The 15,625-nt window shown below is 42.5% G+C and overlaps 1 protein-coding gene across 3 annotated transcripts in view; it reads left to right on the forward strand.

Moving 5' to 3' along the window:
- The first annotated feature begins 2,025 nt into the window (after positions 1–2,025).
- Positions 2,026–15,625, forward strand: part of COBLL1 (cordon-bleu WH2 repeat protein like 1) — an 806,310-nt gene continuing 792,710 nt past the window's right edge. For all 3 annotated transcript variants that reach the window (XM_086956594.1, XM_086956595.1, XM_086956596.1), the window contains exon 1: positions 2,026–2,196. The gene's annotated coding sequence lies outside the window, so the exon portion shown is untranslated. The remainder of the gene's footprint in view (positions 2,197–15,625) is intronic.

Genomic DNA, 15,625 nt, shown 5'->3' on the forward strand with positions numbered 1-15,625 from the left:
ACCGTTTTCTATAGCTGACGGAGACGTTTTAAGGCATGGGCAAAGTGGTCTCTAGCCTAGGGCCCCAACATTTCAAACCTCCCCCCCCCAAAAAAAAAAAATCCAGCTCTGTTCTGCTGTCTAGGGCCTGGATGGCCTTTAATACTGCTTAAACAGATTGTTTTAAATACCGTTTTACTTTAATGTATCTTTAAATATGGATGATATGTAGAGTCTGTTACAGTCATGTTGCAGAGAAATGTTAATGTTTTATGCCACATCCTTAAAAAAAGATTTTTAGATCGAAACAGTGTGTGGGTGGCTCTGTGTGTGTGTGTGTGGGTGGTTCTGTGTATGTGTGGGTGGCTCTGGGTGTGTTTGTGTGGCTCTGTGTGTGTGTGAGTGGCTCTGTGTGTGTGTGTGTGTCTCTGTGTGTGTCTCTGTGTGTGTGTGTGGCTCTGTGTGTGTGTGGCTCTGTATGTGTGTGTAGCTCTGTGTGTGTGGCTCTGTGTGGATAGCTTTTTTGTAGGTGGCTCTATGTGTGGGTGGCTCTGTCTGTGTGAGGGTGACTGTGTAGGTGGCTCTGTATATGTTGGTAGCTCTATGTGAGTGACTCTGTGTGGGTGGCTCTGTATGTGTGTGTGGGTGGCTTTGTGTGTGTGGCTCTGTGTGGGTGTAAATGCAATTGGTCATGCATTTGCGAGCGATTAAGCTATTGGCATTGTAAATGACAATGCCATTTATTTAACGATTAAGCTATTGGCAATGTAAATGACAATGCCATTTATTTATGATTTAAAAAAAAAAAGTCATGAGCAATGCCAATAGCTCTACTTTTAAATGCCGAGACCATTGCATTGTAAATGCTTGTTTAAACCATTCACCCAGCTATTTATGTATGTGCTCACTTCACACTCCTGGCAACTCACGGACTGCTGCTGGGTGCCTGCTGTGCTCAATCACCATGCCCTGTCAAAGGTAGCGTGACAGGCTTGAAAGATTGGGCATCGCTGCAGCCTGTGACTGGCCGGAGGTGTCACAATAACCACAAAGAGCACGGCAATAGGCTTCCCGGAGCTGTTCACATTCCGCTGCCTCGCGAATTAATGTTCTCCTCTTTTTCAAGCAGGGGAAGTGTATTTGCAGGTGCCACGTTATTCTTCTTAGGTAAATCTGCTTCTCTTCTCAAGGGTGGCTACGTGAATTGCTGCAGATTGCCAAATCGAAGGGCACAAAGCATAGAAAGGTGGTGGCACATAAGCTGCTAGGCGATCACCTTCGGAAACTGATCCGTCCTCTTTAACCTATTGGTAGTGTATGTGAAAAGAGCACAATCGCCCATAAACAAAAGCAAAACATGCTCAAGTCTTTCCGAAAGAAACATAACGGAAAAGTAAAGCAATGCATTATGGTTTCTTAAGATCCAAAGCTATGTCACCGCAAGTTATACTACATTTATGTTTTGTTTCGGCAATAATATCATTATTGAAATACGATTACATTTTTTAAATTTGATGACCTTGATTTTATCTGTTTATTTACTTTGGGAAGGAAATGAGTTAACCGAAAGTATATGCGACTGCTTCATCGATTTATTTGCAGTAATTAATTGCTCGCAAAAGAATCAAATCCATTATATAATGGCCACAGCTTTGTCGTTGGCTGGAGTCCTTTTTTTGTTTTGTTGAACTTATTCATTCTGGACGCCCTTCTCGTAATCACAGTGCTTCTTAACACGAGGATCTGCCCCTTTGTATACTCTTTGCCAATGATTGGTCAAGAGCATGTAAAGCGCTCCTGTGATTGGGTGACCAGCGTTAAGTTTTTAGTAGCAGCTGTCGGGCTCAAACTTCTGCTGCGAATCGGGCTTTTTAAAATAAGCCAGTAACAAGCTGATTTTGGAACTAACGTTGCCAAAAAAACTTCAAAAAGCGACTGACTACATTATTTTAAAAAGAGGGATGAAAAGAGCTCACTATCGCTTACCAGAAGCGTGGATGACAACACGGGGGCCGTCTCTTCTAGGGGCGGGTAGTTTTTCTAACCAATCGTAGGAAACATAGACACTAAGACTTTGCTTTTACTTTCCAGTCTCCTGTCAATCATAATAACACTAGCTTTCCGATTATATCCTCTTAGCTTCATTTACTGAAGTTGGTTAGAGTCTGCAGCGAGGCAAAACCAATTGGATTTTCCAGCAAGTTCGGAATCCGGGAGGTAAGACTAATATATGGAAATCTCCCGCCTGATTTGGGATTGTTGGGATGTGCTGTTTTTGGTCGACAGCTGTTTGCCGGTATTGCAGCACCCCTGGCGATTGAGGTTATCTGAAGTTTCTTTGATCTTGAGTACGAGCAGTAGGCAGAACCTAAAACGTGAGCATTGTTATGACTTCAAGAGTGGGGATGTAGCACAGAACACAGCCGGAAGAAAAGTGGTGTGTACCCACTGCGTACTTGGGTGTTAAACGCATTATTGTTATTTAAGCAATGGTTGTGGCATCCCAATGATTTGGGTTTTTTTTGAGAAAAAGAGTCAGTTTTACAGAAGTGCAACTTATTTTGTAACTTTTGTATTTCTTTTTCAAGCACTGCTGTAGTCGAGATTTTACAGTTTTGGCAGTATGCTACGGCCGGGCATCATTAAGCGGTGTCGAGGAGGTAGAAAGTGTCATGTTGCTGCGTTAAAAATCTGTTTTGCTTTAAACGCCCCATGTTTTGACCTGTCTGGCTTTTGATATTTTAAAAGGAAGTGTGCGTTTGACTTTATCTAAGTTAGTATCTCGTTATACGTATTACTACAGATTTGTTTTCTCTCTGCCGCTCCAAGTTTTCAGTTCGGGGGGTGGGGGCAAGGGGGGGGGGGTGTCACACAGAAAGTACACACATTCTATTTCCTTTGAATGTGTTTATTTTTGTTGCCCGGTGTTAGGGGTGTGAACCGAGTCTGTATTCCTCATTGCAGTATTATATGTGGTAGACATCTCTAATAATCTGAGATGATACGTCCAGTGACGCAATGGTGTTTCAGTGAATGGGTGGTACAATCTGATTTTGGAATTGTGTTGGTGAAAGAAGACCGTTGCCTTTGGAACTGTTTAATTTTAGTACCGCATTACAGTCGACTGTTCTTGCTCACTTAAATAATAATTGTTCTGTCTGGTACCCAGTAAAGGGCCAATATATGGGATAAAATGCCCCATGACATACATTATAGGGATATTGCAAGTCCGTGATTAGTTCCTTTATCATATCGAGGCTGAAGACAGAATTGACCTCCAAATTGACCTCCAAAATGACTTGTCATTAATGTATGGTAGGGCTTTCTTTATTCTGCATAATATACAGTCACACCATCACCTTTCCCACAAACCACTTAAATCCTTGGTGCAATGGCCTTTCAAATGAGAGGCCACATATTTGCAAGTATTAGCAATACATGTAGAATCTCTAGTGTAAAATTAAATATACCAAAAAGCAGTTGGATTTTTGTTACGAAAATATATTCAAATCAGTTTAATACCAGTCAGATTTGTTAAAAAATATTGCACTGTAGTGAAAAGTGTAGAAACATGCAGAGAGATTCTATCTTTTGTACTTATTACCCAAGGCATGCAAAAAATAAACATGTTGCTATACATATCACTTTTTGCTTATTCCCGACTAACAGAATGAGGAAAAGCCACATTTTATTTTTGTTCCTTCGGACTGCAACTTTTAATTATGCTCTTTGTCTTGCCTTTCACTTTTGCAGCAGGCATTGTGACATCAGAACTCAACTGTAATAACTTATTACAGTTGAGCAGCTACGTACTTCGTTTAATACAGGCATCTAGATCTGTTGTCACAAGTTGCCCGCAATGAGGACATTGGAGAGAGGTTTTTAATACAGGGATTGCAGTATCCCATGTATTATATTTAACACAACTGAGCTAAAATGGCAAGAGCGAATTAACGATAATGGATGACTTCCACCCCGTACCTCCAAGCATTCTAAAATTTACTGAGCGTATTTGAGATGGGGATAGTTAAAGTTTTTTCTTTGAAATATATTGAGGCAAATGATTTTGTAAGATAAGCAACATTTAAATCTGGTCCCCGATTTTGACTCTCTTCTATGTAAGGAGAGGCAGATAGGATGTGTGCTCTTTCCTTCAGAGATGTGTACCTTTCCAAATTGTAGCAGAGAAAACATATTAATGTACTGTGTGAACTGTGGAACCCTTTTGAACTTCTTGTTTTGGTCCAAAGATCATTTAAGTGTCTTTAAAGGGTTAGTTTTTCAAAATATGCTAACAGTCGTGCTGTTGTGTTATTCAGCTATAATTCTAGCATGTGCCAAAAACAGTTAATTCTTGCTTGTTGAAGCTCACCCTGGAGCTACAGCTGTTTTGGCTATGAACTTGTAAAACTACAGAAGAGCTATTGCGTTTTACTCAACAAATGAATGCTCCTATCAAGACACAATTACGTGTTTTTCCATTTGTTTTTAGGTAGCAATACTACATATATTTAATTACAATTTTACAATAAGTTGAAAGACCTTTCATTTGATGAATGTAAGGGAACACTCTGTGCTCCATCTGTTGTCAGTTTGATGCTCAGATTTCATAATAGACTGTTTTTTTATTGCCAGTGTCCTTCTTAGATATCTGATTTCGATCAGTAGGGACATTTTCTAAATGCGGCGTTGCATTTTCAAAAATAAATATATCCACCTTATTGAGCGTTGATGAATTATATTCTTTAAAATGCTTGGCTGATAATTGTATGTGAATGAGTCTGGTTGAAGCAAAAGACCACATAGATATAGATTATTTGTAGTCTAACATGGGCATTGGAAAGACACAGGAGAAGCTAGGCCAAAACAGACTTGTGAAAACTTTCATAACTCGCGCACCTTCATAACCAATGAGTCTCCCTTGCCTCCAATAGCCCCTCCCTTCTTTAAAAGAAAAATACCGCCTCCTGACACTGTACATAAACAAGCCCAAACCAGACACCCAGGTGTTCCGTACCGGGAGGGTGAAGGGACCTTAAAGGAAGGCGGTGGAGTAGGACTAGGACTAATGCCATTATCAGTAAGTAATAGACGCATTGCCTCCCGTCCCTCCCTCGCCTTGCTTCCTAACCAATGAGACATAGCAAGTGAAATAACATCAGGCAATTGAGTCGTAAACATCCATTGTTAATAGAGTGTCCAAAACATATACAAAATAACCTCTATTCCCTCCTAGAGGACAACACATTATTCAAACACTGCAGTTCAGTATTGAACAAACGTGGAGGGAGATGACAAAGTCACCGCCCTACAAATCGCCACCACCGATATCCCCTGCAATTCAGCCACTGTTGCTGCCATTCTGTGCGTAGACTGCCGCTGGACACCTAGGGGTGGAACCACACCCTTCACCTCATTTGCGAACAAGACCAGAGTACGTATCCACCTACTCAAGATAGCACTAGATGGCTTTTCCCCTTTCTTAGCAGGACCAAATTTCGCAAATAATGCATCCCCTTTAGAAAACGACTGTACCACAGGAAAGAGTGCCTCACGTCCAAACAATGCAATTTACACTAATCATCTGAGGTCGGCTTCGGGCAAAACGCAGACATGGTCACCTCCCTACTCACATGAAAAGCAGAATTGACTTAGGGTACGAATGATGAAACCAGAACAATCCTGTCCAGAGACACCTTACAGAAAGGAAACTTACAGGATAAGGCCAGCATCTCACGCAAGCGCCAGGTGGAATTAATGGCCACCAAAAAACAAGTCTCAAAAGTTAAACGTTTCAGATCAACACACTAAAAGGGTTCAAAATGCTGCACAGTCAAGGCATCCAATACCAACTGCAGATTCCAACTAGGTAAAGTGCAAACTGTTCTGGGAAACAAGTTAAACAGCCCTTGAAAAAATCTGGACATCAGCCCTCTGCCATCCTTTAGATTCTGCCAAAATCCACAACATGCCTGACAACTTCGCTGGCCACTGAACCTTCAAAGTGGTGACTGACAGGACCCATGTTCGCACCATCCTGTAAAAACTCCATAACCAGACACAGACTGGTTACGTTAGGGTCTGCCGGCTTCTTCAAACACCAGTTAGAAAAGGCCATACATTGCCTTGCATAAGAATGCTGAGTAGATGATCTTGAAGCTTGCAAGGTCACTAGATCAACTAAGCCTCTCCATTCAATTTCCATGCCATCTAATGCAACTTCCTCAATGACCCCAGAAGAAGGGCCGGAAGGTAGAGCAGGGATGGAACCACTGGAAGATCCCCCTCCGACCGCTCCTAAACAACTCCAGTAGAGGGAACCACTCTGCTTGAGGCCACCATGGCGCCACCAAAATCGCTAGCACCCCCTCCTTCTTGACCCTCACCAGAAACACCCTGACCAACTGAAAGGGCGGAAAGGCATATACCAAACCCAGGGTCCATGACAAGTGAACTCGTCTGTTGACCAGAAGACATTGTCCCCTCAAACATAATCTCTTCACTTTCGCATTATCTGGCGAAGCAAACGGGTCTACTACTGGAAGACCCCACCTCTGCACTAGTAGGTCGAACAGCGACAAGTGTAGGAAGAAGTCCTTGGAGGATGGAATTTCTCTGCTTAACAGTTCTGCCCGGACATTCTCCTCAACCTTCACCCCCTTCAAAATGGGCATTCAGAGACAGAACATAAACCTGTGCCTTTTAGATAATGTCCCATGCAATCAAGCACAGGAACCTGGACCTGGTACCCTCCCTGCCTGTTGACGTAAGACTTTGCCACCAGATTTTCTGTTTGTGCCAGTACCGATTTCCCATTCAGGATCGCGTCATAATTCACCAGAGCCAGAAGAAGAGTTCCCTGCGGATCAAAGTTGCCATTTGGCTACAGACCTAAAGATCGAGATCCCCTGGTGATCAAAGGGAAAGAATACAGTTGACTAGAATGTGCAGATGAAACCTGGTCCAAGGGACCAGGAACACAGTCGATGTCAAGTGAGCCTGCACCTGCAAGCACTCCACTGCCCGTGGGGCCTCCTGAGCCAGCAAAGACCGAACCTGATCCTGCAAACTGACCAACCTCCTCTCTGACAACGTCACTAACCCTCTGAGAGTCAGAAAACATGCCCCAACGAATACCATTTCCTGGGATGGATTCAAAGATGACTTGTTTTCCAATTTATCAAAAATCTGTGACCTTGTAGGACCTGTATCCCTCTTGCTACATGAGCCGCCAACAGTGACTCGCTTGTGAAGTGTACCAATAGGTCATCCAAATAGGGATGCACAAACACTCCCTCTGTATGAAGAATAGCCATCGGTGGTGCCAGAACCTTTTGTAAACATCCGGGTTGAGGACTTGAGCCCAAAGGGAAGAACACAAAACTGGAAATGCTTGAAACCTATCGCAAACCCTAGAAACCGTTGAGAGGGAACTGTGACCGGGACGTGCAAGGAGGCATCCTGTATGTCCATTGATGCTAAAAAAAATCTCCTGGACCTATAAGCAGGATAATCGTCTGAACAGTTAATGTTTTGAAATGAATACTTTTTATCCATGAGTTGACCCACTTGAGATCCAGGACTGGCCATACTACCCCTGACACCTTCTGAACCAGAAACAAGTTGGAATAGGCCCTTTTCCCTTGTTCTTTGACTGCAACCTGCAGATGGCCTCTTTCGCCATTAAGTCCCTGACACCATCCAGAAGGGTCAGCCTCTTCCCCTCTGCAACCGGAACCGGAGTCAGCAGGTCTCCAGTATTTGGGGGAACGTATTCAAATTCTATTGTGTAGCCATTGCCACAATGTCTAGTACCCTTCGATCCGACACATCCTGCTGCCAAAGTGATAGAAAATGCTGGATACTGCTGCCTACTGACAATGTCTCTCCGTGACAGTGATTGCCAGGAGCCTTTCTTAGACGCCCTCTTCTGAGAAGGAACATTGCATTTGAGAAAAAAACCTGGATGACGCCTCCTCCTTCGAAAAGAAGATTGAGGGGGTTCATGCTCTGGGATGATTTATAAGCTTTCTTCCATCCCTTCCTAGCAGAGGAACCCCCTTTAATGGGGCGGGTCATATTTTCTCTCATTAAGTGCCTTGGAGATCATGGCAGGTAGCTGCTCTCCTGAGAGTGCCTGACCCTCGAACAGAATTTTCATCAGGGGGCCTTCTCCCAAGGATCTGTCTTCCACTGCCTCAGCCATAGAGACTGTCTGGCCGCAATCATAACCCCAGTGGACATAGCTAATGAGCGTATAATATCCGATTTAAAGGTCTGCAAGCAACCTTGCTTGCTGTTCCATAGCTGCCAGCAGATCAGAACACTCTGTACCCTCCTGAACGGCCACAGCCTGCTTACTGAAGTCCTGCCCAAGGATTGCATAGAATATGCTGAGAAAAAACTTGTTTTCAAATCCAAATTCTCCGCTCTGAATGCTCTCCTAATACCAGACGCCACCTTCCTATCCATAGTAGAACAAAAACAATGTTGTCCCCCAGGATAATTTTCTCTCACAACTTTGAGAATACAAACAAGGGAAGGAAACCTATTGTTTGTATGGGTTATTTTATTTAAACCCTTTTAGCAATTTTTTATTATTTTGAAAGGCATTTTAAGGTAGAGAAAGACACTACTTACACACATTTACACTATTTACAACTATCATACAAACAAATCTATACACAAGACAATATATACAAATGAATTCACAGTTATAGGCAAGCTTCTTTTACAATAAGAAAAACAACAATTCTGTTCACATAAATAATTAATCTTTGTGAAAAATTCAACTTATTAGAAAGCCCAACCAGGGTCAAAACAACAGGAAAAGGCAACAGAAAAATCACTTTGTACTCAACAATCAGTTACAGTTGACAAATGACTGTTAATTTTGCTTAATCAAAAGTGCCTATTCGCCGTTATGCCGACGCGTTTCAAATCTGGAAGAAATCACAGATTCTCTTCAGGGCTCTGTCAGTGTGGAATTCTATAAAAATAAAGGAAGCTTGATTTAGCCACTATTTACAAGGAATTGAAAACCTCCCCCTAAAACACAGGGACAGAAGTCGCAGGATTTTACCTTTTCATATGGGTAACGCGGTCCCGCGGTCCAATAATTCAAATAGAGAGGGGCCTTTTGTTATGCAGGGATTCTGTTAAAAAGATTATGAAAAGGGATTTAATACCAAGCGTCTCAGAGACGAGCAGGTGGATGGTCCCACAATTTCAAAGCACACATTCCGTACCTTAGATTGTTTAAAACGGGGGCACCACTAGTTATTTTCTCCAAAGGTGGTTCTTCCGCTGTATACTTATTCACGCTGCCGCCTGAAAAGCAACAGACATGTACTGTACTTACTAGATGACCGTTCACTTTGCTAGCTCGATCTAAAGCGGTTTGCCTAACTATTGGCGTACCTGAGTATCTTTGTAGGGGGCAGTGAGGGATTTCGCTGTTATGTCGGACTCTCGCTGATGGGCGGGGATGCCTCCGCGGTATAACGCTGCGTGCTTCAATCTCGCTTGGATCTGAAATAGTTATATTTAAATTGTAAAGCGCGAAGAGGCTACTTGTCTACCATACTGCAGGAGACGCGCTAACACTCACCTCTCTTTCCAACCACATACCAGGAAATGCGAACTCATTGGTGGAAAACCACCATGTGAGGCTACTACTTCAAAGCCAATCCGCCGCTAAGCATTGTGGACTTTGTAGTTAAACAGATACTTCAAGTTTATAGGCGGGAAATCTCTGATAAAGAGTTTAGCCCCGTTTGGGTACTATTGAATTTTAGTATCAAATATGCTTCTTTTCTCAAAAGCATTTGATCGCTGTTTCCACTCAAATTAGTTTGGTTCAAGTTGAACAGCACAGTCCACTTGAACTCATTTTCCCCATGATTTTGATCAATAAAGTGTTGGACAAGGGGCGCTGTGAGCACTCTGTTTTTAATGCGTGACCTATGTTGCGTCATGCGTGTGTTGGCCTGTTGGTTTGTTTTACCTATGTAAATTTTTGGACAAGGGCAAATAATAGCGTACACCACGTTTTTGGTTCTACAGTTCGTGAAGTTCGAATGGGTCCACGTTGTGGTAGTGTGGCAGAAAGTTTTCCCTTCAATCGTTGTATCGCAAGCGATACAATTCCCACATCTATGGTGGCCCTCGATTGGTTTGAGTCCCCATTTGGACAATAAGTCGCTTTTTGGTTTTGGTATTCTAATGTCTGCGCGAACTAATTGTTGGCCAATGTTCTGGTTTTTTTTAAAAGCAAATATTGGGCGGGGAAATGGCATTTCCAATTCTTCTAACAAATGCCAATGTTTCAAAACCATCTGTCGAATTTTGTGAGTTTCCGCACAAAACGTGGTAACGCAAACTAAGCTTTCAAGTTCACGCTTCTGTTTTGTCTCAAAGAGACATTCTCTTGGTGTGTAACGAGCCCTCTTAAACGAATGTTTAAGTAATTTACTTGGGTTACACACCAAGAGAATGTCTCTTTGAGACAAAACAGAAGCGTGAACTTGAAAGCTTAGTTTGCGTTACCACGTTTTGTGCGGAAACTCAGAAAATTCGACAGATGGTTTTGAAACATTGGCATTTGTTAGAAGAATTGGAAATGCCATTTCCCCGCCCAATATTTGCTTTTAAAAAAAACCAGAACATTGTCCAACAATTAGTTCGCGCAGACATTAGAATACCAAAACCAAAAAGCGACTTATTGTCCAAATGGGGACTCAAACCAATCGAGGGCCACCATAGATGTGGGAATTGTATCGCTTGCGATACAACGATTGAAGGGAAAACTTTCTGCCACACTACCACAACGTGGACCCATTCGAACTTCACGAACTGTAGAACCAAAAACGTGGTATACGCTATTATTTGCCCTTGTCCAAAAATTTACATAGGTAAAACAAACCAACAGGCCAACACACGCATGACGCAACATAGGTCACGCATTAAAAACAGAGTGCTCACAGCGCCCCTTGTCCAACACTTTATTGATCAAAATCATGGGGAAAATGAGTTCAAGTGGACTGTGCTGTTCAACTTGAACCAAACTAATTTGAGTGGAAACAGCGATCAAATGCTTTTGAGAAAAGAAGCATATTTGATACTAAAATTCAATAGTACCCAAACGGGGCTAAACTCTTTATCAGAGATTTCCCGCCTATAAACTTGAAGTATCTGTTTAACTACAAAGTCCACAATGCTTAGCGGCGGATTGGCTATGAAGTAGTAGCCTCACATGGTGGTTTTCCACCAATGAGTTCGCATTTCCTGGTACGTGGTTGGAAAGAGAGGTGAGTGTTAGCGCGTCTCCTGCAGTATGGTAGACAAGTAGCCTCTTCGCGCTTTACAATTTAAATATAATTATTTCAGATCCAAGCGAGATTGAAGCACGCAGCGTTATACCGCGGAGGCATCCCCGCCCATCAGCGAGAGTCCGACATAACAGCGAAATCCCTCACTGCCCCCTACAAAGATACTCAGGTACGCCAATAGTTAGGCAAACCGCTTTAGATCGAGCTAGCAAAGTGAACAGTCATCTAGTAAGTACAGTACATGTCTGTTGCTTTTCAGGCGGCAGCGTGAATAAGTATACAGCGGAAGAACCACCTTTGGAGAAAATAACTAGTGGTGCCCCCGTTTTAAACAATCTAAGGTACGGAATGTGTGCTTTGAAATTGTGGGACCATCCACCTGCTCGTCTCTGAGACGCTTGGTATTAAATCCCTTTTCATAATCTTTTTAACAGAATCCCTGCATAACAAAAGGCCCCTCTCTATTTGAATTATTGGACAGCGGGACCGCGTTACCCATATGAAAAGGTAAAATCCTGCGACTTCTGTCCCTGTGTTTTAGGGGGAGGTTTTCAATTCCTTGTAAATAGTGGCTAAATCAAGCTTCCTTAATTTTTATAGAATTCCACACTGACAGAGCCCTGAAGAGAATCTGTGATTTCTTCCAGATTTGAAACGCGTCGGCATAACGGCGAATAGGCACTTTTGATTAAGCAAAATTAACAGTCATTTGTCAACTGTAACTGATTGTTGAGTACAAAGTGATTTTTCTGTTGCCTTTTCCTGTTGTTTTGACCCTGGTTGGGCTTTCTAATAAGTTGAATTTTTCACAAAGATTAATTATTTATGTGAACAGAATTGTTGTTTTTCTTATTGTAAAAGAAGCTTGCCTATAACTGTGAATTCATTTGTATATATTGTCTTGTGTATAGAATTGTTTGTATGATAGTTGTAAATAGTGTAAATGTGTGTAAGTAGTGTCTTTCTCTACCTTAAAATGCCTTTCAAAATAATAAAAAATTGCTAAAAGGGTTTAAATAAAATAACCCATACAAACAATAGGTTTCCTTCCCTTGTTTGTATTCTCAAAGTTGTGAGAGAAAATTATCCTGGGGGACAACATTGTTTTTGTTCTACTATATCACGGTCCAGTTGACCCCCTGTCCCAGGACCAAACTCCGTTTTTTTGCAAACCTTCCTATCCATGGCATCAGTGGGCTTACAGTCCTCTGGATTAATGACCGTCTTGCCAATCAGGGTAGCCAGAATTGATTTCAGACGAACTGAATGAGGAGGAGCGTCCTCCCCTTCCAACAAGTACACAAGAACAACCTCTGTAGAAATCGAGGGACCTGAATCTTCTCCTCCTCCTTCCATTCTCTCATTACCATATCCCTATCAGGACCTTGAAAGGGCATGGCAAAGCTAGAGGGCTTAACATATTGAAGAAACTGAGCATTCCCTGTCTACGCTTCCTGAAAGGAAGGAAATCCCAGGTTTTGCCTCATATGGGCCAGAACATCCCACATCTCTTCTCAGGAAACATACTTCCCTCCTGAGAAAGTAGATGGAGCCTCAAACTCCGCTACCAAAGTCTTATGCTTAGTTGGCTTGATGGGCTTTGCAGGCTGAGCTCGAAGGGCTCTTGCCACACCATCTCAATCATATCTTGCACCTCTTTAAACATGAGAAATGCGCTTCCCCCCTTTCTGGACTCCAAGCATCACTAGTCCTCTTGCGGGGTAGATTAACCTCCTCCTCTGAGGAGGATGCAGTTAGTAGCACACGTTTCCGTTTGTTAGCATTCTTCCCCTCCATGATAACGCACAAATGCCACATAACCCACCAGAGCTCCTGAAATACGGGGAAAGTAAACACATCCTAAACCAATAGGGAGATGTCAGCAGCACCAACGCAATGACCAATCAAAGTGTAAATAAATTTCCCCCAAAATTGTAAATGAAAAGAGGCTCAAACTTGTTCCGACTGCCATTCCATGTAAGAAAATGCCTTTGATTGTGCACCCTGCCATGCAGAGGCGCTGACCCAGCTCAGCCCCAGCAGGACTGCCGGAGTCAGTCGCCGTGTCCTTTGCAGGGCACAAGTCCTAAAAAAAGAAGTGGGGGGACGCTGACGTCACAACAGGAAGTGACGCCACGAAAGGTGATGCACCATCAGACTCATTGCCTCCCCTCGCTCACCCCTTAGACGCGATTGCATCAGAGAAGCCAGCGCGTGACCAGTGTTCTGAATGAGCTCCGATCTTGCCCCAGAGGCCAAAGAGTGAATGTGTGGCTCCATTTACTCCTGTAATCGAGCTCCCGGTAAAATAAGTGGGGGGACGACGTCCACCCGCGTGGTACCCCGACTCGAGCCCTGGTCCTTTGGCTGTGCAACCTACACCAGTCATGCTGCTGCACCGGATCACGCAACCAAGATAAGCAATCGCAGCCTAGTTCCCTGCTCCAGGTGGGGGCATAACATCGAAGCCCCCCACATCCCGCCATGAGGCGAAAAAGGAAGTAAGTCTCCTGGGAGACAAAAAAGAACAGGGCGGAGGAGGAGGCGGGGCATTTTTATTTTAAAGAAAGGAGGGGTCTATCATCGGCAAGGAAGCCTCATTGGTTAAGAAGGAAGGCGAGGGCGGGATGGGAGGTAATGTACAGAATGCACAAACTTGTTTCTGCAGTCCTTCTGAAATAATTATTTTATACAGCATATTCCAATGAAACGTTAAGGCTGATCCCACACTTAAATACCCGATTACTTTTATCACAACTTCGGAAAGTTTGCATTTAATTCCCAGCAAAAAAAATTGGAGGTACTTAGCAGAGGATGTTCCAAAAGACCGATATGTTCAGACTTTCCTTGAATTAGGGTTGAGGACGCTGTGAAGTAGGTTAAAAGACTCATTCTGAGTAGTGTGCAAACTGGAAATTAGTGTGTCTTTTTCTGGGGTGACTGCAAACAATGTTTCTTTAGGTTTTCATCTTATTACTCTGCCCTCCCACCCGACTTTATCGGTGTGCTAACACACACCATCCCACCGCCCATGTTGATAAGCTGGTTAGTACTTATTCTAATTATAATTTATATGTATATTTCTCACATACCTTAACCTATGATACCCCCAAATGCTGCGTCCCATAACACAATAACAGCACCTAGGTGGCCATCACGTACAAAATGACCACATTTTCCACATAGGCTCAAAACAAAAACAACACCCTTACAATCACACATGTTATTCACTCCTAATTGTAATTGCATTTATGTAATATTTACTATCTCTGACGAGGCATCAAAGCCTTTTTTCGGCGAGTGGCATTATATTCCACATCCCAAAGAGGATTAGTGGTGATTTAGTAAAGGGAGATATGAAATTAATTTGATCAGTGAACATGTGAGTTAATTATTTGGATTGAAAAAGGATAGTGGAGGGATAGAAGAGGGAAGGGTTTGCAATTTATATAGCGCTTGCTACCCCTGATGAGGTGTCAAATCACTTCTCTGCGGGTAGCACGCTACTCTGCAACCCAAACAGGATTAGTGGGGAATTAGTATAGGGAAATATAAAATTAATTTAAGCAGTGGACATGCTAGTCTGTTAGTTTGGATTGAAAAGGGTAGTGGAGGGATAGAAGAGGGAAGGGTCTAAAAAGTGTATTTTTAGCTCATAGCAGTAGGAGGAGGTTTGGTTTGAGTAAAGGGGAGGTGGAAGGGGGGAAGTCAGAGGGATGGGCTTGGGAGTTCCTAATAGTAAGATGTATGAGATGATGCTAGGAGATTTAGAGGAGGGAAGAGTCTAGAAAGGGTTATTTTGAAGATCATAGTAGTAGAATGGGGTTTTGGGATGAGCCCGAGAGTGTAGGTAGGTAAGTATATTGAGAGCGGTATAGGGTAGTGCATTGGAGATGCTGAATCAGATGTGATAACTATAAAGACACATAAGTACATGGAGGGTATATATGTATAAGGAAGGTAATATATGTAGATTTAAGTTACGCCTAATAAACTCAGACTTTCAACTGTTGCGGAACTTTAAGTTAATTTATTTGGTTTTATTATATATATTTTTTGTATTCCAATAATGAAGCAATTGTAGATTAATAGTTATAATAAAGTTACTTATTTATGCAGTTACCTATATTCATGTTAAACATAGAATAATATATGTAAGTAATATGTACATTTGTTAAGCACAACTAACGAATATCTACATATTTAATGGTAGCAGTACTCCACAAGAAGAATTGTTAGGCAAACAGGAAAATATTTTTTCTGGCTACCTTGACAATATCCATTAGTTTCCTAACTCAGTGCCCTCCTTTTGTGCC

The sequence above is a fragment of the Lissotriton vulgaris genome, chromosome 2_1 (assembly GCF_964263255.1).
Source record: "Lissotriton vulgaris chromosome 2_1, aLisVul1.2, whole genome shotgun sequence".
Classification (NCBI taxonomy): domain Eukaryota; kingdom Metazoa; phylum Chordata; class Amphibia; order Caudata; family Salamandridae; genus Lissotriton; species Lissotriton vulgaris.